This window comes from Periplaneta americana, chromosome 11 (genome assembly GCF_040183065.1).
Source record: "Periplaneta americana isolate PAMFEO1 chromosome 11, P.americana_PAMFEO1_priV1, whole genome shotgun sequence".
NCBI lineage: Eukaryota > Metazoa > Arthropoda > Insecta > Blattodea > Blattidae > Periplaneta > Periplaneta americana.
Window position 1 is genome coordinate 130,370,461 of NC_091127.1, and position 24,047 is coordinate 130,394,507.

The 24,047-nt window shown below is 34.5% G+C and overlaps 1 long non-coding RNA gene across 1 annotated transcript in view; it reads right to left on the reverse strand.

Moving 5' to 3' along the window:
- Positions 1-24,047, reverse strand: part of LOC138708635 (uncharacterized) — a 308,542-nt gene that overhangs the window by 171,464 nt on the left and 113,031 nt on the right. Inside the window, exon 2 of the long non-coding RNA XR_011334742.1 lies at positions 2,708-2,785. This is a non-coding gene — a long non-coding RNA (uncharacterized lncRNA). The remainder of the gene's footprint in view (positions 1-2,707; positions 2,786-24,047) is intronic.

Consider the following 24,047-nt stretch of genomic DNA (forward strand, 5'->3'; position numbering starts at 1 on the left):
CTGCTTATTCCTCCTAGCATACCTAGCGCTTAATACCCGCGCACGACGTCAAGATCAGAAAAATTCGCTTGCTTTGACATCACTGGTCTAGTGTATACAGTCACGAAGCTCAATACGTAGTGAATATGCATCCATAGATAGTTGCTAACCACTAGAATCGCTAATATCGCCTCATTACAGACAATGCGAAATAGTACCGGCACAGTCTATTGTTCCTAGCACCCTCACAACTCAAGCTTCATGACCATATGTACTAGACTGTGATATAACGTAACGAGGACTATTTATCATCACGTCGCTATCATCGGCGACAGGAGGCGAGATTTTAGTTCAGAGCAAAGAAGACCTACAGACTTTTAAGTAGGCATAATCCCGTGCTAATCAGTATACTTTCCAAGGGTCAAAGTTTAAATATTGTTATGTTAGCGCAAAGAGAAGGCCCATAGATCTCACGAACCAATCACAGTATTTTCTAAGGGTCAAAGTTTAATTGATGTATTTTTCCGGAAATTTACTGTCATCTCAACTGTCTTTCATGATAGCGATTCAATAATAACAATGATGGAAATGATATAAGTAGTGTAAACCATAAGTAATGCTATTAATTTCCCCGGGCTATTCTTTGAGATATTTCAAACAAAACATTTTTATACAATTATGCTCGTTTATATTTCCTTTTCGAGATTAAAATAATTCTATATGAAACATTTCATATCGTCTTTGGGGAAGCCATTACTCGAATTCCCAATATGATCAGTCAATTTAAGACAGCAGTTTATTATGACTATTACACTTCTACTGCGTCATACTACTTTTGACCAATAAAACGGTTCGAAAGGATGCCTTTCGAACAATCATGGTTGCTTATCGCACAATTCAATTTTATCGCTTCCCTAGCATTTGTATAATTTTATCGTTTTCCTAGCATTTGTTTTTATCACTACCTTAACATTTTTTTCTTTGTTTGCCAGCATTTCAAACTGAAAATTCTTTACGATACAGTACTATAAAACATGCTTTCCGATCGTAATTTGTTTCCAGCATGGGTAGTCGACTGAAAATAGCGGCTCCGTTCAAACATTTTGGTGAAGGTAACATTAGTGAAATAGAATTATAGTAAGTCAATGAATATCTATTTTATTGTATTAGAGTACTTTATTTTTTCTAATTTATATATACTTTCTCCTGTTTTTATCACCTTCCTACCTTGTTCCTTTGTTTGCTAACATTTTAAACTGCAAATTCTTTACTGTAGGCTCTACTATAAAACATGTTTTGGGATCGTCATTTCTTTACAGCTTACACAGTCAACTGAAAATGGCGGCTCCGTTCAAACGGTTTGGTGAAGCTAACATCAGTGAAAAATAATTTTAAGTAAGTCAATTAATATTTTATTCTATTAGAGTACTTTATTTCTTCTAATCTTTATATACTTTCTCCTAATCGTGTAATAGTCATTTAAATTCCACTCGAGTTTTGATTTTCTCAAGATACATCAAAACCTCTAGTGAGTTTACTCTTGATAATAAATTATTCAAAGTATTTTATTTTTGTCCTTTAAATGTATGGTATTTCAATTTGATACGAACAAATGTAGGTAACAGTGAAAAATTCCTTTTCAGAACGAAAGTTACATTTGTTCAGATCAAATTAATGCACATTTAAAAAACAAAACTAAAATTCTTTCAGTAATGTAACTTATTATCACAATACAGTGTTCTTTTAAATTGACTGAGCATATTGAAAATTCAACCAATGACTTTCCCTAAACACAATATATAATGTTTAATAGAGAACAATTTTTATCTCGAAAAGGAAACAAAACCAAGCAAAATTTTATGAAACTTTTATGTTCGAAATATCTCAAAGAATAATCCCCTAAAATTAATAACGTTACTTATGGACACTCTGTATATTTTACACATACACCTAAACACATACAAATACAAGCAACAAATAAATACTGTGCATACATACAAACAAATGCGCCCCCCCACACACACACACACACACACACACACACACACATAAATTAAGCATATCAAACAATTAAAATCTAAATATATATTGTAGGAAAGAAAACCCCAAAAAACATGTAGTATTATTCTGTAATGGAGCAAGTTGTTCAATAAAGAAAAAAAAAAAAAAACATTACACGTATGGTACGACCGGATATGCAGGCAGGTTATTATGTGTTCATTTTTATTAAAACCGGTACTAAACAATACTACAATCTGTCAATAACTACAACATTAATGCATTGGTAAAAATAATAATTTAATTGGAAACCAAACAATTATACGCTTCTCAATTTATCTTTGTAAAGGAATCGACGCAGAGTTTCGTCTGAAAGAAGGACAAATAAATTATAGAGCTGTGGTTTACGTACGAGTAGCTACCAATTACGGCGTGAAAATATTGAGAAAGACAAAATAAGTGTCTGTTTTTATGAATGTTTTTATGTACACTACGTACAAACTCGTTTAATGGAGACATCTGGAAACACATTCGAAGTGTCAAACATTCAACGTAGCAAAATCGATGCTTCTTTTTGTGTTGAAAGCTACATATCTACGTGGAAAGTAATAAAAAATATTAAAGAGAAGGCCAAAGCCTACGTGTGTGCCGCAAGCTTAGTATTACTACAAATTACCTTTAATTAACAATCTTAAAAAGCCTTAATGAATAATCAATTTGCTGCACTTACCTTCTCGCTGTGACGTGATTTTTATCTCAAAACTGACGCTAGGTGGCAGCAAGATCTAATGTTCCACACAGCTAGCTCCTGGGAAAAGAAACACAAAACCACATCAAACAAAGGAACGTCTCTTTGACAATATAACATTACAGGCGGCCGTGCTGCTTTTACACAGGACACCGTCATGAAGACACCTGAACTTTTAAATAAGAGACAAAGACGAGGCATTCGTTCTCCAACATATTCTCAGATTTTCCTGTATACATTTGGGACACAATCCCCAGTTTAATATTATCCTAACAAATTTTAATTAATCCAGAATTGAAACAAGAATTTACTAGCATACCATTTTCAAGTTATTAGCATCTACGAGGCGGTATTAATAAGCTTTTAATCTAAAATGGAAAAAGTTTATATATCTCAAAACAATTTTTTATGTATATAATATAATCATTTTTTAATTCTAAACATTTAGCACCACAGTCATAAAACATTCTAAAGGTTTCTTAATTTCATTTTGTATGATTTTTCCGATAAGCAAGTAGTAATAATATATTAAATTGAGATAAGCATAGACGGCTCAACTCAATTTAATATATTATAATTCTAAAGGTTGTTATCTACCCTTACTTACTTACTCACTTACAAATGGCTTTTAAGGAACCCGAAGGTTCATTACCGCCCTCACATAAGCCCGCCATCGGTCCCTATCCTGTGCAAGATTAATCCAGTCTCTATCATCATATCCCACCTCCCTCAAATCCATTTTAATATTATCCTACCATCTACATCTCGGCCTCCCCAAAGGTCTTTTTCCCTCCGGCCTCCCAACTAACACTCTATATGCATTTCTGGATTCACCCATACATGCTACATGCCCTGCCCATCGCAAACGTCTGGATTTAATGTTCCTAATTATGTCAGGTGAAGAATACAATGCGTGCAATTCTGTGTTGTGTAACTTTCTCCATTCTAAGCACCTTATTCTCAAACACCCTTAACCTATGTTCCTCTCTCAGAGTGAGAGTCCAAGTTTCACAACCATACAAAACAGCTGGTAATATAACTGTTTTATAAATTCTAACTTTCAGATTTTTTGACAGCAGACTAGATGATAAAAGCTTCTCAACTGAATAATAACACGCATGTCCCATATTTATTCTGCGTTTAATTTCGTCCCGAATATGTGTTACTGTTGCTCCAAGATATTTGAATTTTTCCGCCTCTTCGAAGGATAAACCTCCAATTTTTATTAGGAGAAAAAATCCTACTTTTGTCCAATTTTTTAAAATTTTTACACTAATTACTTGACACAAAATTAAGGATTTTCACATAAAATTAATCCCTCAAATATTTTTTGAAGACAAGGGGATAATTTTTTAAAGCGAAAACTGAAATTTCTTTGTTCTAATCCTTGGCCTATAAATTTTATGTCAGAACAAAATTCTTTCACTGTCATACTCCTAAAAGCACACAGAATAATCTGTGAAAACAGTTTTTCCTATCTTATCACAAAAAGGAAAAATTCCATTTAATTAAAAAATTCAAACATAAAACATGTTGAATCTTTCGCACACTACTTTTAGCACTTGAATATAAATAATTGATTAAATGGCGATCTTACTCGTGTTAATTATGTAAGCATGTGCGGCTTACAGACACACTAAAACATATCCCAGTCAAATTCTCAACACACAGATCAATTTCAGAACACACACACTATTTGACACAACGCTTCATCACACAAACGCACTCACGCAACAGGCAGCGAAGTTGAGATAGCGCCGAGATCTAGTAGGCTCTGAGGATGGTGTCGAATAACACCGAAACAGCTGTAAGCCGCACATGCTTACATAATTAACACGAGTAAGATCGCCATTTAATCAATTATTCACATATAAAAATAAAAATTTAGGATTTTGCAGTTTTAAATTAACTTTCTTAAGCAGTAGAATACTATTTGTAGTTTGGCGCTTAAGTATATTAATCAGATTCATTTTGGTGCAAGAGTGATGAAAATATCTGAATTCTAAGTGCACTTTGTGTTAACATTAATGTTATAAAATGCTATAAACTGAACATGGAGAAAACTCATCTACTTCCTGAGGGTATGAAAAATTTTAAAATCAAACACACATTTCCTGACTGTATAAAAATAACACAGTCAAACTCTACCAAATTGAATTGTTATTGCATGAAAAATACATAAAATAGAGAGAATGTGATGTATTGACACTTGCAGATTGAAGAAAGGGTGTTTCCGATCAATAAAAATTCAGTAATTAGTTAACCAAACATCATAGAGACAAAACTGATATATATATATATATATATTTTTTTTTAACTAGGCAGCTGAAATTTCAGATGACATAAAAATATAACAAAATAAAATACTTTATAGAAAATAAAAAATTAAGGATAGATGAGTACCGCAAGTCTTAGAAAAAATGTTTGTGCGAGATCGTGCGTATTTGCTTGCTTTCCGCAGAAAACCAATACGCGGTAAGTGTGAAATACCACATTCAGTATTCCCAACGTAACACACACAACAATTTCCCTATTCTTACCGCTTAAGCGTCATATTCATTTTACTGCTTTAGGCTTTTAACATATTTTTAAAGACGTTCAATATAGTAATAATTATAAATTGGAAACTTACCACTGCAATTTCACCTAAATTGCACTGTTAATTATTGTTTTTAAATATTTGCAAAAATTAAGTAAACTCTACAACACCACAAAAGTTACTGCATTTGTAATGCAAGTAACATCAAGGAAGTCGTGAAAAAATCTACAAGACTCATCATAGACTGGGGGAAAAAAAGACAGACGTATATCTCGGCCTGCTGCAGTATAGTAAATATAGAAAACATTTTATAGGAACAATGTTGAAGATAGATATATTTGTTTTCCAAAGTTGCCGTCATTGAACAGAAACCAAGATGGAGATTTCTTTGCAACTAATTAGAAATTCCTCTTTCAGGTATGTAATAAACGATCTTCGCACAAAATAATGTACGATACACGAGCGGTATGTTTGTTTTCATGTTCTCGGAAATTAAAAAAGCTCAACTACGTTTCGCTTTTTCAATCTTTTCCTCGAACATGAAAACGTCAACATACCGCTCTTGTAACGCATATTACTATTTCTTTACCGTAACGGAGCTGAATTTGTTAAATGAATTAATTGTATATATTGTATTTATAGAGTATTATATAGTTAATGTGTATCATGTTTACAATTATACTCTATAATATATATTATATATATACTAGTTCAGTATTATCTTCGATCTAATTATATTTCCTGTCATATGTAGCACTAATATTTTGTACAGAGCTAGTTTCGCAGTGTTAGTGCGTTTATATGATCAAAAAGTAGCTGGACAGACCATTTCAATTTAGTAGCAATCCCACTTACAGTTGTCATGCTCTATTATTATTATTATTATTATTATTATTATTATCATTACTATTATTATCATTACTATTATTATCATTATTATTACTATTATTATCATTATTATTATTATTATTATTATTATTATTATTATTATTATTATTATTATGTACCGAACTAGGTTTTACCTTTCGTAGAGTCCTGAGATAAGCATTTAAGGTTAGAGTTTGAACCCTGAAACTCCAGGTATACTGACCGATAACTTTCCTAACTTGTTTCGGAACGAAAATGCGCTGCATGTATTCAGCTTGCGCAGTAATACATGGTAAATCTGTAATGGAATTATAACAGATTTTTAGTAGGTTATTTTACGACGCTTTATCAACAGCTTAGGTTATTTAGTGTCTGAATGAGATGAAGGTGATAATGCCAGTGAAATGAGTCCGGGGTCCAACACCGAAAGTTACCCAGGATTTTCCCATATTGGGTTGAGGGAAAACCCCGGATAAAACCTCAACCAAGTAACTTGCCCCGACCGGGAATCGAACCCGGGCCATCTGGTTTCGCGGCTAGAATCGCTAACCGTTACTCCATAGGTGTGGACAATTATAACAGATAAAATGTAGCAATAAGTAATTGCGTGAGTAAATAAATTTATGTTAGCAAAAGTACCTAAAGAACAAAGTCCTTCTGCGCTTATGGAAATCTCGAATTTTGCACGGTTTCTGATCTGGTCTAAGTAATAATCAAGTATCCGAACAAATTTTACACTGCGAAAATACTATTTGGTTTCATGTTAATTAAACGCGATCTCTGTAGAGTTCGCAGAAAAAATAATTACCTAACACAGGCAAGGTTTCTCCGGTATCGAATCTAACCAGTTATAATACTGGGTATGAAACACGAACCCTTGTACAAGAATTTGATCACAAAATGTGCCACTACAAATATAAATTAATTCAATTTAATGAAACCCGTTTAAATTAGATTTCAATGACTTAAAAGTATTCACTATCTAGTTAGTCGTTCAGTGAAAATCATACGTAAAGGGATATCTATGAAAAGGATGAGGACTATAGCAGGCCAGAGTAAATTTTTTTACAATCATAGGGAATTTTGAACTTATTGAAGCAATGAAATCAGTTTTAAGAATAACTGCATTAATCTAAACTGGAAAAGTAGTGGTTTGGAATTGAATTCTCTGTCACGTCATGGTCCCTTTTTTTAAATGGGTTATCTAGCGGCTGAATGTTATGAAGGTGATAATACCGGCGAAATGAGTCCAGGGTCCAGCGCCGAAGGTTACCTAGCATTTTATCTTATTGTCTTGAGGAAAAACTCCGGAAAAACCTCAACCAGGTAACTCAAGGAAAATATAATTCTATTTTCCTTGAGGTAACTTTTTCTAAGCCTAGAAGCGCGAAAGCATCTAACAAGAAAACCGTTCCAGGTCGTGGTGCTTGAATTTAATAAAAATGCATATTTAAGCTAATTTTCGTTTGCTAAGAAACGTGGTGATAGTCGTTCGTTTCTCATTTCCTCGCTTACGAAAATATTTAATATAATGACTTGAAAATCGGTGCTACTTATGCCGCTTCTTGCGCGCACTCCGATCCTCATAGTTCTGCGACATCGTATCACAGTTCCTGCATTACGGATCTAGTTTAATTTCTTTTTCTCTTGTATTAATAAATTACTGTTGCTGAAATACAAATTCAATTTTAATTTAAAATATGTACTACTAAAATATGACTCACCTTGAATATGATAGTATGGATACGAAATGAAGTGGTCGGAACGAAGAGCAATTGAACAGTACAAACATTTTATATAAGCTGGTTTTTCGCATTCTTCTGTAATACACACATTGTTTCCAACATGCAACATTGTTGCAAGAACGTTATCAAACTTTCTGAAATGTTTCTCCGTCACATATCCACACCTCTGCCACGCGTATATTAGCATGTATTTGAGGACAGGTGGATGAAACTATTGATACACAACAGAATACAATATCATTAAGAAGCACACCTCTCTCAGATCTCCACAGATCATCCAGTTAAGGCTAGTTCACAATAAACCGGGAACGGAAACGACAACGAGAACGAAAACGGAAATAATGTTGAAATAAGTGTATTTAAATGTGAGCATTCACAATAATTACTTGTGAATGCTCACATTTAAATATATTTATTTTATAAATATTTCCGTTCTCGTTCTATTTGTCGTTTCCGTTCCCGGTTTATTGTCAACCAGCCTTTATAATCTTTGTATTTTATCTTTGTAAGAACCAGTTCAAAATTCTCATAAGAATGACCAAAAGGTAACGAAGCATACTTGTTGCCATTTTACAGAAGCACTCATCGCTGCCTTCAGACTTCTTTTGGAGGAATCGATAAAAGTCTCCATTCATCCACTTCGTACTAAACATTAAACTTTTATATCAAACCAAGAATATCACTGCAGTAGTCTATATTAAGGCATCCTCTTATGAAGATAGGCGTAAATTCCTCTTCTCTACTCCTGTATCAACAAAATAATGTTGAATTTCTGGTGTCAGCATATTTATTTACTTTAATGTGGAGCATAAGGGCTCAGCTTTCTCCTACGGTCATCTTAAATCTCTTATGAAATCATTAATTTCAAACTGGTAAACTCTTCAGAACTTTCACTCTCTACATCACACAGCCTTCTACATTATGTTTCTGATCCTCATCAACTGGTTAGTATAAAATTTTACATTAGAGTACTAGATTATGGATGCAGCAAAATCACTAGTATATTAATAATATCGTCGTTGTTCCTGCAATAACTCCTATGTGCAAAATATACAAATTTTCAATAGGAAGAAAAAAACACATTTATTCATTCTATGGCAGTAGTACATTGGAGACTGTGAATTCTTACATTTTCGAAACAAAGAAATATAATTACATATAGGAGATTTTATTATTTTCTGTATCACTATTTAAGTTATTTAATACAGCAAAAACCTGAAAATCGATCAATACGTTACATAAGAGTTATTGCAGGAACAATGACGATTTGAAACATAAAATATAGTCTTGTGTAAAAATGGTTAGTGATGTGCCATTTTATGTCATTTCGGGCTTCTGAACACAAAAAATACATCTGTGGCTGGGAGGAAAACGGTATTAAGTCAATTTTTTGTGAAAATGAGATTTTTATATAATCTGAAAGCGGAAACAATTCTCTACAATCTAGTAAAACGGTTAAAGTCAAATAAGACTCCTGACTAGATTTATAGAGCGTTAGCAAATGTCCTAAGTACTTTTTGAATCGAGTACACACAGAATAAAGGACTTAAGAATATTTAATACTTTATTCCTTACAACCATCACACGTTTACTTTCCATGCTTCCCTATTAAAAAGGTCTACTTGTATTTCAGCCATTTTATCACATACCGAAGCCCTTTCCTTTTAAAACTTTAAGCATAAGGGTAAACAGTCCTATAATTGTTTAAGACCTATTTTTCACTCGTAATAATTTACATTTCTCATTTATTTCGACAAGAAAAAGTTATTGTGTTTACATAGTCCTTTCTACTCAGTTTGGGTTGTAGTCTTAAAAGGGCTTAAGTGAGGATATTTTTGGAAATAACTAACAATTACAACTTACTGGCTTTTAAGGAACCCGGAGGTTCATTGCCGCCCTCACATAAGCCCACCATAGGTCCCTATCCTGAGCAAAATTAATCCAGTCTCTATCATCAAATCCCACCTCCCTCAAATCCATTTTAATATTATCTTCCCATCTACGTCTCGTCCTCCCCAAAGGTCTTTTTCCTTCCGGCCTCCCAACTAACACTCTATATGCATTTCTAGTTTCGCCCACACGTGCCACATGCCCTGCCCATCTCAAATGTCTGGATTTAATGTTCCTAATTATGCATGCAGTTCTGTGTTGTGTAACTTTCTCCATGCTCCTGTAACTTCATCTCTCTTAGCACCAAATATTTTCCTAAGCACCTTATTCTCAAACACCCTTAACCTATGTTCCTCTCTCAAAATGAGAGTCCAAGTTTCACAACCATACAGAACAACCGGTAATATAACTGTTCTATAAATTCTAACTTTCAGATTTTTTGACAGCACACTGGATGTTAAAAGCTTCTCACCGAATAATAATATGCATTTCCCATATTTATTCTGTGTTTAATTTCCTCCCGAGTATCATTTATATTTGTTACTGTTGCTCCCAGGTATTCGAATTTTTCCACCTCTGCAAAGGATAAATTTCCAATTTTCATATTTCCAATTCGTACAATACAATCAAGAAAATTGTTAAATGAGCAACATTACCTATTTTAGAAGAAATATAAGCTAATAATATCCAGGAAAACCCTCTTAATTAAAAAAACTCTATAATTGACACCAATTTCAATCTTTCTACTGCTCTCCTGGAAAGTATAAAATTTTTATTAAAGATCTTTTTCCTCCCGGCCACAGACATATTGTAAGGTTAAAATTTTTGAAAAAGTTTTTTCATCGCTGGCCTGTGTAGTTACTATCGATATACTTGAATGTCCAGGTTTTATTTTAAATAGTAACGCAGATAGATCTTCTTATAAGGTAGGTCTACATTAAATAAGATGATACTTGCGTAATTGTAAACAACGCACACATTTTTGACAAGCTCTCATTTTCTCTTCCGCAGATTAGCGACGTCTGTTATAAAGTTGTGCGCTGCACGATTCTCGTATCTAAATTGTTTAATTGTATGTTGAAATCCCGCCTGCGACTGACAGAGCGTCTCAGGGAGAAGATAATAGACTTTTGCCACGAAGGTGGGACGAATGATGTAGGAAAATAACGTTTTCTAAACGCTTTAATCTTGGGGAACTGTTGCTCTACGCCAGATTAAAATGTCTTCCTATTCTAATCCTCGCAGTCCTTGTCTCGCGCCCGACTCATGTCACCCAAGTAAACCCGGCTGTAATTTCACACACGCAGAATTTCTCGTGTTTCTTATCCTTCTCAGACTCAGGACCGCAGCACCTTTTCTTCTAACACATTCACTAAGGAGAGTTATATTTTAAATCTCTCTTCAAACACAATTCCATTTTATAATCACACACCTTATAAAAACTCCATAAATAACGGCTGGCGTTCAAAGATATAATATTTTATTGCTGTTTACTTATTATTAAGTATTCATTCCGGACAGAAACTTGAAAGACTGGAGATTATATTGAGTAACTCATATGAGTCGGTTAGAGTCATAACTCACATGTTCCAAAAATGAAAATTTTCACAAATGAGGGATAACGTTGTTATAATATTTGGAGCCCATTTACTTCACAATGAAGGTTAATAAATGAAAGAGCAATCATAAAAACTGCTATTCAGATTTGTAACCGTATTTATTTATACAGGAGTAAAAGTTATTTAGCTTTAAATTATGGATCATACGAGTTTTGACAATGAGCTTTGGATCATGAGTGTTCTGAGAGTGCTCCGTTTGGAACATCTGAGTTTAGATATTGATCAGTTGGGATCATATGGGATTTGACAATAACAAATTGAAATATTACACAATAACATTACCTCAAGTATATTTTTAAATTCAATGTAGAAGAATAGGTGTCCAATTATTAAATTTTTCAGTTAATTACATTTTACAAAATAATATAGTACAGTATAAATTGAGGAGTCCAGTCAGAGAGAAGGATAAGTCACAAATGTTGGAATAGGGAAATTAAGTATCCTCAGAACAGTCTGAGAATTTATGGTGGGCTAAGCTATTGCCAGAGTTATAGCAATTATGACGCAACATTCTAGAGACGAGAAAACTACATTTTCTTAGAAAAGCAGGTCTTCCCCTTATTTGAGTCGACCCCTCAATTTACAACCTATAAAAGAAATACTGATTGTAAATTTTATTGAAACTCAAATTTTCGTTACTACGTTCCTTTATATCACAGGACTAATATCTGCTTCCATCAACTCGCACGCATTTAAGTGTGCTTAAATGTGACAGGCTCATGTCAGTAGATTTACTGGCATGTAATAGAACTCCTGCGGGACAAAATTCCGGCACATCCGGCGACGCTGATATAACCTCTGCAGTTGCGAGCGTCGTTAAATAAAACATAACATAACATCAACTCGCACATATGTTCGGTATTGTCCAGTTGATTATTATTTACGGCACCATCAATGATATACATGTAGAACTTGAATATATTACAATATTGTGATAAAACACTCGGCTCTGCTTAATTTACCAATACATGAGTAGGAGTCAAGCAGAATCAGAAGAGAATAGTATCCTTGCTAATTTGGCCTGGTTTCTTTTCGTTATTTCTGGAGCTGCTACACATTTCCGTGGTCGTCCTCTCCAACCGGTAATACGTTCTCTTCCATAATATTACCTTTACAAAATGCTCAATTACAGCCGCTAAATTCACTGATATTTATAAAAATAACAAGGCATATGGAAGTGGAGAAGCGGGAGGGAAATACTGATCGGTGATTCGTCGAGAAGCACTATGCAACAGAACGCACAAGATCCAGTGGATCATGAGACTTTTGACAGAAACCGGGAAGTTTGTCGCCTGTTTACCCAAGCGTCATGTAAGAAATGTGAGAAATTAAGCTCTGAATCGTGTTCTACGCAGATAACCGCATGGGAATATAACGGTATCTCAATTTTTCCTTTTTTTGGAGCATGTGAGTTATGACTCTAACCGATTCATATTTCGTTATTATTCACATCACACATGGCAGAGTCCCCGCCTCAAAGGCAAACATAACGTTCATATGGAAGTTATAATGTATTTTATATAATGCGACCATTAATTGAAGAGCGTGAGCCATTTTTTATGATTTATACACATTATAGCCTATGTGATTATGTTTGAGACCTCTAACAAATTTTGAGCTTGTTTTCTTTCAGAACTGCTCCGATCCTTGTCTGAAAGTTTGTGTTATTGTGCACGTCACTTAAAATCTCGACCAGTCCGTAACCCGGTGGATAAACAATCTAGGCCTGCTCTTTCATAAAAATGGACTTAACACGTTTTGCGACCTCATCCTTCAATTAATTGAGACGTTTCCTAGAATAACTTAACCTACATAAGTTACGTCGTTTTTCCGTTTCCTGTTATATATTGAGTCTTTGATAGCTCATTTCCCTCCTGACAGGCAAACACAGGAACATTTTAACGTTGATCTGTGCAATGTTGTTATAATAGATCTAAAATATTTGATTTTCTGTATCTCAAACTCAAGATTTTCTAGTTACATTTTTTCCATAGAATGCCTCAGATGACAATATCTGTTGCGAACAAATAAAATCGATTGCTTTTAATTTATACGTTCCTCATTCCAAAAGCTTGCTCACATTTTGTTTATAATGCAGACTATTATGTTTACGTCTTAAGTTTACATCTTGAATGCAGAATGAAATTGTTACAGAATATCAACTATACCTCTAACGAAACAGCTTCTGATGAATAGCGATGTATCGGGTGGGTTTTGACAGTAGCGGAACACAACACAAAAAGCACCGGTATTATTCACAACGGTATGCTTTAAAACATTTCCTTTCTGAATTTCACAATATTCACACAACTGAACTAGTATGTATTCTGCTCAAATCTTTACCCACAAGAATATACAACACACTGTAGCAATAAAAAGTATTTCCAAATTCTTTCTGAAGCCGCAGATTTTCCTTCAAATATCGTTATATGAGTTTGCTTCTTACGCTGTGACAAATTGACATGAGATGTATAGGGAGAAATGTATCAAATAGGATAGAACTGGTATAAGTTACAGTTTGTAACCTTGGTCAAGTGAAAGTATGGCTTCCACTCCAAAACACGAAAGTTAAGTTCAGTGCATTCATAGCAAAGCCTCTACTGACAGTAAATATAATATCGTCGGCTTACACCTAAAACCCAGTGAGTCCCAGTTTTTTCCCGAATGTCAATATGTATGTATATTTTCCTAATAAGACCACGTAAGCCTGAAAATGTTCCTATATTTTATAAATAACAAATGCGTAACAGTTGATATGCTGGGCTATAAAAAGAGTAAAAATTAATTGTTTTGTCTTGTTCAATTTCTTCGAAAGTACTTATAGTTACGAGGTTTTAAAAGTAAGAATATTTTCTGTTACTTTCCAAGTAGTAATAGCACCAAATCATTAATAAATTTAAATCTAAACACTTCACTAACACACTCAGAAGAATAAAACATAAACTAATGTCAACACAACCACTACTACAGAGAGACTGAATTGGACTGCCGAGTGTGCTGGAGACAATTTGTCGCGTTTTTCATACCCTTCTTGCCGGTCAAGCGCCGCTTGGTCAACCTACATCATGGATTATTATTATTATTATTATTATTATTATTAGACTATTATATCTGCAGTACCGCGCTGTGGTGTCGGGTCTAAGGAATCCTGCCTAGGACTCGCGTTACGGAATGCGCGCTAGTTCGAGTTCTCATGGGAGAAGAAATTTTTCATGAAATTTCGGCCAGTGTATGGGACTGGTGCCTACCCAGCATCGTGATGCACTTGGAGAGCTAGAATAGTTAGCGAAATCCGGTTACGAAAACCAGCTAAAACGCTGGGGGGGGGGGACCATCGAGCTACTCACACGATACCTCCATTCTGATTGGATGATCGTTCACTTCTGCTTCGGAATGTAGATGTGAGATCAGCGTGGTCATGGTCCTTCATGGGCTGCCGTGCCTCGAATTATTATTATCTTATCCGCATGTAACAAAATATGATCCACCGCTGTGGAGTAGACGCCTGACTGTGAAAAGAGCGAGTCCGGGTTCAAATCCTGGTTGGGACAAGTTCCCTGGTTTACGTTTTTCAGGGGTTTTCCCTCAACCCAATAAGAGAAAATGCTGAGTAACTCTCGGCATTGGATCCTGGACTCATTTCACTGGCATTATCACCTTCTTCTCATTCAGACGCTATATAATCATTGTAGTTGAAAGAACGTCGTAAAATAACCAATTCAAAATAAAATAAAATAAAAAACAAAATCTGTTTCACGCGATTTACACAAGTAACTTCTTTTATTTGAAGGTTAAGTAAAGACTCTTTGAATTCCATTGTAAACTTAGCGCTTATGTCATCTTACACATTCTTTGACACACCCACATTTTATATTTAGTATACATGAAATCCGAATGCTAGAAATAGTGAAGTAGTTTCAGTTTACACAAATTTTATGAAAATGAAAGGAATTGCCTTAAACATGTCTGAAAAGTAAAGAAAGAAAAATTTTCCGTGAAATTTACAATATTATTTATATGTCAAAATATGTAGCCTAGTCTAAAATTTAAATAGAAGAATTAAATCTAAGTCAAAGCTAAGTTTTTAAATTAACTATGTCTTTTTAAGTGTTAAGTCCAAGTTTAAAGAGGAAATTATAATGACAGAAACTGGCACTCTTGCAGATCTAACGAACCACATGGATTTCAATTCCCAAATGAAAATAATCTTCCCACATTTAAATTAACTGGAAATGGGCTCTAATAAGTTCGCTTAAAAACTATTTTTACATGAACTCATTATCTTTTTATATTAATAGTAGGCTGCACATTGCCGTGGTAACACAATTTAATTCAGTCTCTTCTTCACCTTATTTGCACATACTGTATACATAATACGAGTATAACATGGTGACGTTCAAAATAAATCTGGGGTACAATCTCGTGGGAAAGTATTCAGCTCAGGCAACTTGTTTTTGAACAGGCTGTGGATAGATACGTAGATCTTTGACCCCAGGTAGAGGAGGAAGGGTTGCGCGCAATTAAAGTACCTGACGGAACGGTCAATTTGTCAGGACTACACGATGACGGGTGGTCATCAGTGACGTCACAGGCCAGCTGACGCTTGTGTTACAACAGGTAGCCAGATGGCGGCACTTAGCGGTGAGTGTTGGGACTGCGCCACACCTCAGGTGCTAACAGCTTCAACCCCTTCCCACACTTCTGTAATCCCTTCTTTCAAATTCCCAGAAAATCCTGCTCTGAAAGTACTGCATCTAAGTATGAGAAAAGCGCGCAACAAAATTGCTTCAATTTTTTGTTGTATTTATGAAATAAATTAGAAAATTTAAACGCAGAGTAAGTGGCTGAAACTGTAACTCGTTTAAAAAAGTAAAGCGCGCTCATTGCCCTCCCCTATAGTTAGAACGTTTCATTTCGATACGGATTTTAACTTTAATTCTATTATCTCTTTTCCAACTGAGGATATTATAAATAATTCATCTCTACTGAGACGACAGGGAACGGTTAGAAATAAGGTATAAAACAAGCTCAATTATAAAATGATCATAATCTTTTAATCAATATCTGAATATGACATCCTTTCCATCAAATTTTTATGAAATATCACCATCATCATCACTCAAAGATTTCACAATTTGCAGCATTATATCTACACGTATACAGTAGAGATGAACAAAACTAACTGCCGCTCTCGCTCGCTGTGTTCGTTGCATTTGTTTTACGAGTCTCGTCTCGTAACTCTCGTGCGCTTCGAGTCTTGATAATCATTCTCGAAATAGCATTTGGTCGGCGTGGAAAGATTATGTAACTTTGAATAACATACATAATTAAAATAAATAATATTAGAAATGTTTAATTCAGACAAAAAGATCTCTATGGTTATTATATAAATAGAAAAAAAAACAATTCTCAAAGAAATTTGCATTTCTAAGAAACATAAAACATAACGTTAAATAAAGCGTTAATATTGTTTTACTCGAGATTGCACACTTTATCTCAAATATACAAAAGGAAATTCCTAGCCTTTTATTAAGGGCCTAGTAATTAAACGAAAATTGGGGAACGGATTATTATACACTGAAAGATAGAGATGATGTTTCAAATAGGGTACTTGATTGTTTATATTTCTAACATAATTCATTCATACATAGTGTTCTGCCCAAGGGCAGGTCTTTCACTGCAAATCCAGCATTCTCCAGTCTTTTCTATTTTCTGCCTTTCTCTTTATCTCCTCATATGATCCATTTATCTTAACCTTTCTTTAGGAGCGTTCTATTTTGTGACATGGTTAGGCGCGTTGGGTACTGCTGTATCCCATTGCTTAAATTCAGATTATTAAGGTCTCTTGAAACTCAACTGGCATGTAAACTTCATTTCTTGTTTATCTACGAGTTCTACACTGCAAAGGATTTCATTTTTGCAGAGAACATGAGAAAGTCATTCAAAATGACCCTTCGTCATGTAAAGTGCCAAAATATAGCAGCCCTTTGTTATTAATGTCCTTTGAGGGTGTTACGAGAGCGGAAAGAATCTGAAATTATTTTAAACAACACCTATGTATTTATAATACAAATGAACTAATATAAAAATACATATGCAAAATGTTGGCCCATGGAAGATGAAAAATTCCAAAGAAATTCTTTTTACAAAAACGAATAAACGGATATAAATAGGCCACATAGGCTTACACGACAGAATGCTTCAAAGAGGGAAGAAGAAGAAATGAAGTTTCAGTCATATGGAAGAGTTAGTTGCTATGCTTAAGAACTTCAATGTCTTTAAATAAAAATATTATGTCAAGTTTTCAAGAGTGAATGTTATTAATTCCGGAAAGTTCAGGTGAGAAGGAAATATAGAAAGTCAATTTAATAACCACGTAACATGAAATCTAATACTGTAAAATACTGTATATATTTAAAGGAAAAATATTCGCCATTTCTTAACATGTCAGGCATAAATAGAATAATTTGAAGTTGAACAAAGACACGTGAAACGAGAACAGGAGATGGAGAATAGTAACGCAAGGGACAGGGAAGAAATGAAGCTTGAGTTGACAGTTCCAATTTTCTTCAGAGAGAGAGAGAAATTATACATTCCAAGTAAATTTAATAAATAGTACATGGAAAGGTGGGAGACAGAGAACACCGGAATAAAAACAGAAGTTCCCGGTTTCTTTCCACCGCAACATTCAATATCTGAAATCCACTTCATAAGAACAGTATTCAAACCTATAAGAGAGACACGTTTATACAGGTACAGAAGTCTTTATCGGGAAGACATGAAACATCCCTAAGTATTTCAACCCAAATAAGCTATTCAAGGTGGAAGTGAAATAATTCTGCAGATTTTCTCAGCTAATAACTCATGTTGTATGGAACAAAAAAGTGTAATATCATCTTGTTGGAAAGTTCATAGTTTTCTCAGAAAAAAAAAGCTATTTTCTAAATGTTTAACACACTTTTATTCAATAACTATTGTGAGCAGTATCGTGATTTTTGTCCATATCAGTAGAAAATCAAATAAAGAATAATTTATTCCTCTGGAGTATTTCCATAGTGTGGACGGTTTTGGTGTCAATTTATTTTAAAACCACTACCGTACGATTATTTAGTCCTGACAGTCGCCGGAGATGTGCGCCTGGGTCAGGCGAGACCATTAAGTTACGCCAAGGGGCGTTCAGGTTAGTCACTCGCTTGCCTACGGAGCGATCGAATGTTATGCGTGCCGTAGAGCGGTATGTTTCTAGTAAAATTAAGCTGTACTGCATTTCTTTACCGACCGCTCGCCCTTATCTCTCACCGGAGCTCTCCCCACTACTCCCATTACTTCCCCTCTTTCGTGTCTCTGAGCTGTCAGGACTAAATAATCGGTCGGTACCTTCAAGCCACTTAACGATGCGAATAGATTGCAACGTTGTAATCAGAGAGGGAGAGGTTTACCTAGAGAAACAGTACCGAGTTCGTTGTCTTCTTACTTCTGTATTACTAGAAAAAAGAGCAGTCTGTTAGCGACGATGTTACCACACTGTTGAAACTTCCAACATATTTTTTTCTAATTATTAATCATGAATTTAATTACAAAACGTAATACTCCTTTAAGTGTACCCTGTAGTCCCTTTAAATCTACAGGGTTATTTCACTCACACTCTGTTTATGCATCCTTGATGGACCAAATTACGTGCGGATTGTGTTGCCACATCTTGTATTCCTCTCCTGCCATGAAATCTGAATTGAACCAAAAATCTATGCTGAACTTAACCGAAGGTTAATTTTATTGCTTGATCTCAGATTAAGTATTTATATTATACATAACGTTTATAGTGACAGCGAGATATTTGCGGAAATGAGTCCTAGTATTCACTATGAAACTATCTGACATTCGCCTTAAGAGTGGGGAAAATATAGGGAGAACTCAATCATATAATCAGGCAAAGCGGGATCCGAAAACGTGAACTGAAGATGATATAAAATAAATTAAGAATGGAATAAATAATTTTCTTTTGTTTTAATTGGTTTTTTACGATGCTTTGTCAACTAGCGTCTGAGTGAGATGAAGGCGATAATGCTAGAGAAATGAGTCCAGGGTCCAGCGTCGAAAGTTACCCAGCATTTGCTATTAATGGGTTGAGGGACAACTCCCCGGAAAAAACCTCTTGTTTCAGTCAGACATATAGGTCATTCGTTATCTCGTGAAACCAAATGCTTACGTGCGCAGTAGCTCATAGTAAGAATCTTATTGGGGGCCAAGTGAGCTCGCTACATACAAGTAGAAGCGTAACGAGAGATGGAGCTTCTCAGTCCGCTTTTTCCCTTCTTCTGACGCGCAGGTAGGTTTCACGAGATAAGGAATGACCTATATTAACCTTTACTCCATAGAGGTGGACAAGAATTTTGTTAAGATAGCACTTATTAATACTGCATTTGATCATATAGTCCGCATATGAAAATATACATCTTCAAACCTTATAAAAGATAAGATGGGTCATAAATCTCACTTCTATCATGGCGCATATTACTAATAATAATAATAATAATAATAATAATAATAATAATAATAATAATAATAATTATTATTATTATTATTATTATTATTATTATTATTATTATTATTATTATTATTATTATTATTATTATTATTATGGCTTTATTTAACCTGGCAGAGTTAAGGCCGTAAGGCCTTCTCTTACACTCAACCAGGATTAAAACTTGCTTACACAGTTGAACATAAAACTGGATCGGAATTAAGTAATTACATGCTGATGCAATTTAGGTACATAATGAGATCAAAAGAGGTAGTTACATAAAATTTACCTGATAAAATAAAAATATACATAGGCCTAGTGGAATACATGTTGTTAGAATCAAATACGAATCACATAAAAACAGAAGCCGATAATTCAATAAAAAAAATATGTACACAGTAAAAATAAAAATAAACACATTAGTGTACATATTAGTATTAGATTAGAATTAAGTAGGATTTACATAATTAAACCAGAAACTGACAATTGAATAAAATAGATTAATAATAAAAAAACAACACTGTGGGATACATATTGGCGTTAAGTGATAAATAAATACGATTTATATAATAAAAATAATAAACTATGCTCTTATAACGAATTTCTTTAGTTTAAAAAATATACGTATAACAGCCCAGTTCAAAGGAGAAGCAACTCAAAATTTGAGGGTTTGAGAAACCTACATTTTAAAGCTTAATGTTCATTATAAAAAAGGAATGATTGTTGAAATTACTCCAAATTCGGTTATTCATTCATTCACAGCATTCTGCCCAAGGGCAGGTCTTTCACTGCAAACCCAGCGTTCTCCAGTCTTTCCTATTTTCTGCCTTCCTTTTTGTCTCCGCATATGATCCATATTTCTTAATGTCGTCTATCATCTGGTATCTTATTTTCCCACGAACTCTTATTTCATTCACCATTCCTTCCCGTGCATCCTTCAGTAGGCAGTTTCTTCTCAACCAGTGGACCAGCCAATTCCTTTTCCTCTTTCTGATCAGTTTCAGCATCATTCTTTCTTCACCTACTCTTTAAAAGAGACCAGCTTCATTTCTTATTCTGTCTCTTTCAAATGTTCCATTCTTTTCCATATCCACATTTCAAAGGCTTCTATTCGCTCCTCTTCACTTCGTCATAATGTCCATGTTTATGCCAATACAATGCTACACTCCAGACAAAGCAGTTCACTAATGTCTTCCACTGTTCTTTCTCCAGAGGTACGCAGAAGATACTCGTTTTTCTATTAAAAACTTCCTTTGTCATTGCTATTCTCCTTTTGACTTCTTGGAAGCAGCTCAAGTTACTATTCATAGTACAACCCAAGTATTTGAAGCTGTCCACTTGCTCTGCTGCATCATTTAAAGAATTCAATTAATGATGCTATATATGACTAGACTATATATTATAGAGTATGTCATTAGGAAAGTCCAAGATAACAGAGAGTGTTTGGAATTGAACGAGTTACATCAGCTGTTTGTCTATGCGGATGACGTGATTTTGTTAGGAGAAAATCCACAAACGCTTAGGGAAAACACGGGAATTTTATTTGAAGCAAGTAAAGAGATAGGTTTGGAAGTAAATCCTGAAAAGCCGAAGTATATGATTATGTCTCGTGACGAGAATATTGTACGAAATGGAAATATAAAAATAGGAAATTTATCCTTTGAAGAGTTGAAAAAATTCAAATATCTTGGAGCAACAGTAACAAATATAAATGATACTCGGGAGGAAATTAAACACAGAATAAATATGGGAAATACCTGTTATTATTCGGTTGAGACGCTTTTATCATCCAGTCTGCTGTCAAAAAATCTGAGAGTTAGAATTTATAAAACAGTTATATTACCGGTTCTTTATGGTTGTGAAACTTGGGCTCTCACTTTGAGAGAGGAACATAGGTTAAGGGTGTTTGAGAATAAGGTGCTTAGGAAAATATTTGGGTCTAAGAGGGATGAAGTTACAGGAGCATGGAGAAAGTTACACAACACAGAACTGCACGCATTGTATCCTTCACATGACATAATTAGGAACATTAAATCCAGACGTTTGAGATGGGCAGGGCATGTAGCACGTATGGACGAATCCATAAATGCATATAGAGTGTTAGTTGGGAGGCCGGAGGGAAAAAGACCTTTGGGGAGGCCGAGAGTAGATGGGAGGATAATATTAAAATGGATTTGAGGGAGGTGGGATATGATGATAGATACTGGATTGATCTTGCTCAGGATAGGGACCTGTGGCGGGCTTATGTGAGGGCGGCAATGAAGCTCCGGGTTCCTTAAAAGCCAGTAAGTAAGTGTATATGACTATATATACTATTTGAAATTGGAGTGTGTTAACAGAATTTTTCACAACAACATGAAGATTTAAAAGTCAGGTTTCTCAAAACTTTAAATTAGCTGTTGTTTCCCTTTCGGACTGTTCCGTCTATATATCCCTATAAGCTGTAACAAACGTACTTCGTTTTATCTGTACTATTCCCAGGAAATCTGTCTCATCATTTTAGAAATCACTATGTATTTCAATGTCAACATATAAGCTTCCCGTCCTAGACGCAGAGTCCTGCACTGAAATTAAACAAAATGGAGGAAACTGCCTGAGGAACAAAATGAGCCCGCAGTAAATCTGCAAATGCATATAACGAGTCGAGAACAAAAGATGTAGCACATCACAAACAACAATTTAGTAAATTAACTGAAAAAAACACGACGAAGCCTTGTTATGTGAAATGAGTAGAAATGGAACTGCCTCAAACATGGTCGTTATTTTTGTTCTGGCATATGTCAGCCGCATTGGACTTTGCCTGCGATTCTTCAAAGGAAGTTAATGTTAGTTTGTTAGACTTGCAATGTTACACTCTTGTGGCCTAAATATTGTAGGCTTTAAAAATCATGCGTTAATGACTGAATATTCGGAGGAAATAGTTCTAGTCTACTGAAATAAATTTGTTCTGATGAAAAGTATCAAATTATTACAATTTAAAACTCCTTTCATTTATAAAAGTTATTCTAGATTAAAATGTATTTATGTTCTACATCTGTACTGGAAACAACCATTTATAGTGTGTTAGTGAAATGTGTCCTATAGTGTCAGTGAAATGCATCATAGTGCCACTACAGTGAGTGAGATGAGAGTAAAGTGAAAGACTATTATCAGTACCAATGTGGAACTTATGTAGGGCCAATACATATGTAGGTTGTATTGTAAAATTAGGTTCACTTATTAATTAGATTATTTTATGTATTATTATTATTATTATTATTATTATTATTATTATTAATTGCAATTATTGTGTTAAATTGTATTGTGTATTCTTATTGTATTGTGTATTGTAATTTTATTCTGCTGCTGATCCGGAGCTGCGTTCGGGCTTGGGTTGGATCCCACTATGATCTCAATGAATGGTTCCTTCCGAGGTTTTTCCCAGCCGTGGGACTGAAGCCAGATGGTCAATGGCGAGTCCTCGGCATCGCTTCATTTCCCCCTTTGATTTGATTACCTGGTTGGGTTTTTCCGAGGTTTTCCCCAACCAAAAGGCAAATGCCAGGTAATCTTTTGGCGAATCCTCGGACCTCATCTCATCATTGCAGAAAATTACTACATTGTAAAACTGTAAAAATGGTAAAATATTGTAAAAATTTGTAAAAATTGTAATTGTGATATTGTAAAATTTTGACTTGTTCCACATCTTAAAGCTTCATTGCTCATGTAAGATCTATGGAAGATAATAAATTAATGAATGAATGTATTGTTTATTGTTTTTATTGTGTATACCACTGCCACTGGGTGCTTGCCCACTTGCAGAGTAAATAAATAAATAAATAAATAAATAAATAAATAAATAAATAAATAAATAAATAAATAAATAAATACATAGATACATATATTACATGCATACATACAGACAGACAGACAGACATACATACATACATTTATACGAATAGGCCTAATATGGCAAAGAAAACGCTGAAGAAGAATTTTAAAGTCCAATAGCTGGCTGGCAGGCTTTATGAAGGCTGGAACCAGAACGGGTCCTACACTTTTTGAGCCATTGTGCGCCCTATACCAGAATAGAAGTGAAATAATCCTGCTGATTTTTAGAGCAAATAGTTCATGTTTTGCGTAACAAAAAAATGTAATACCA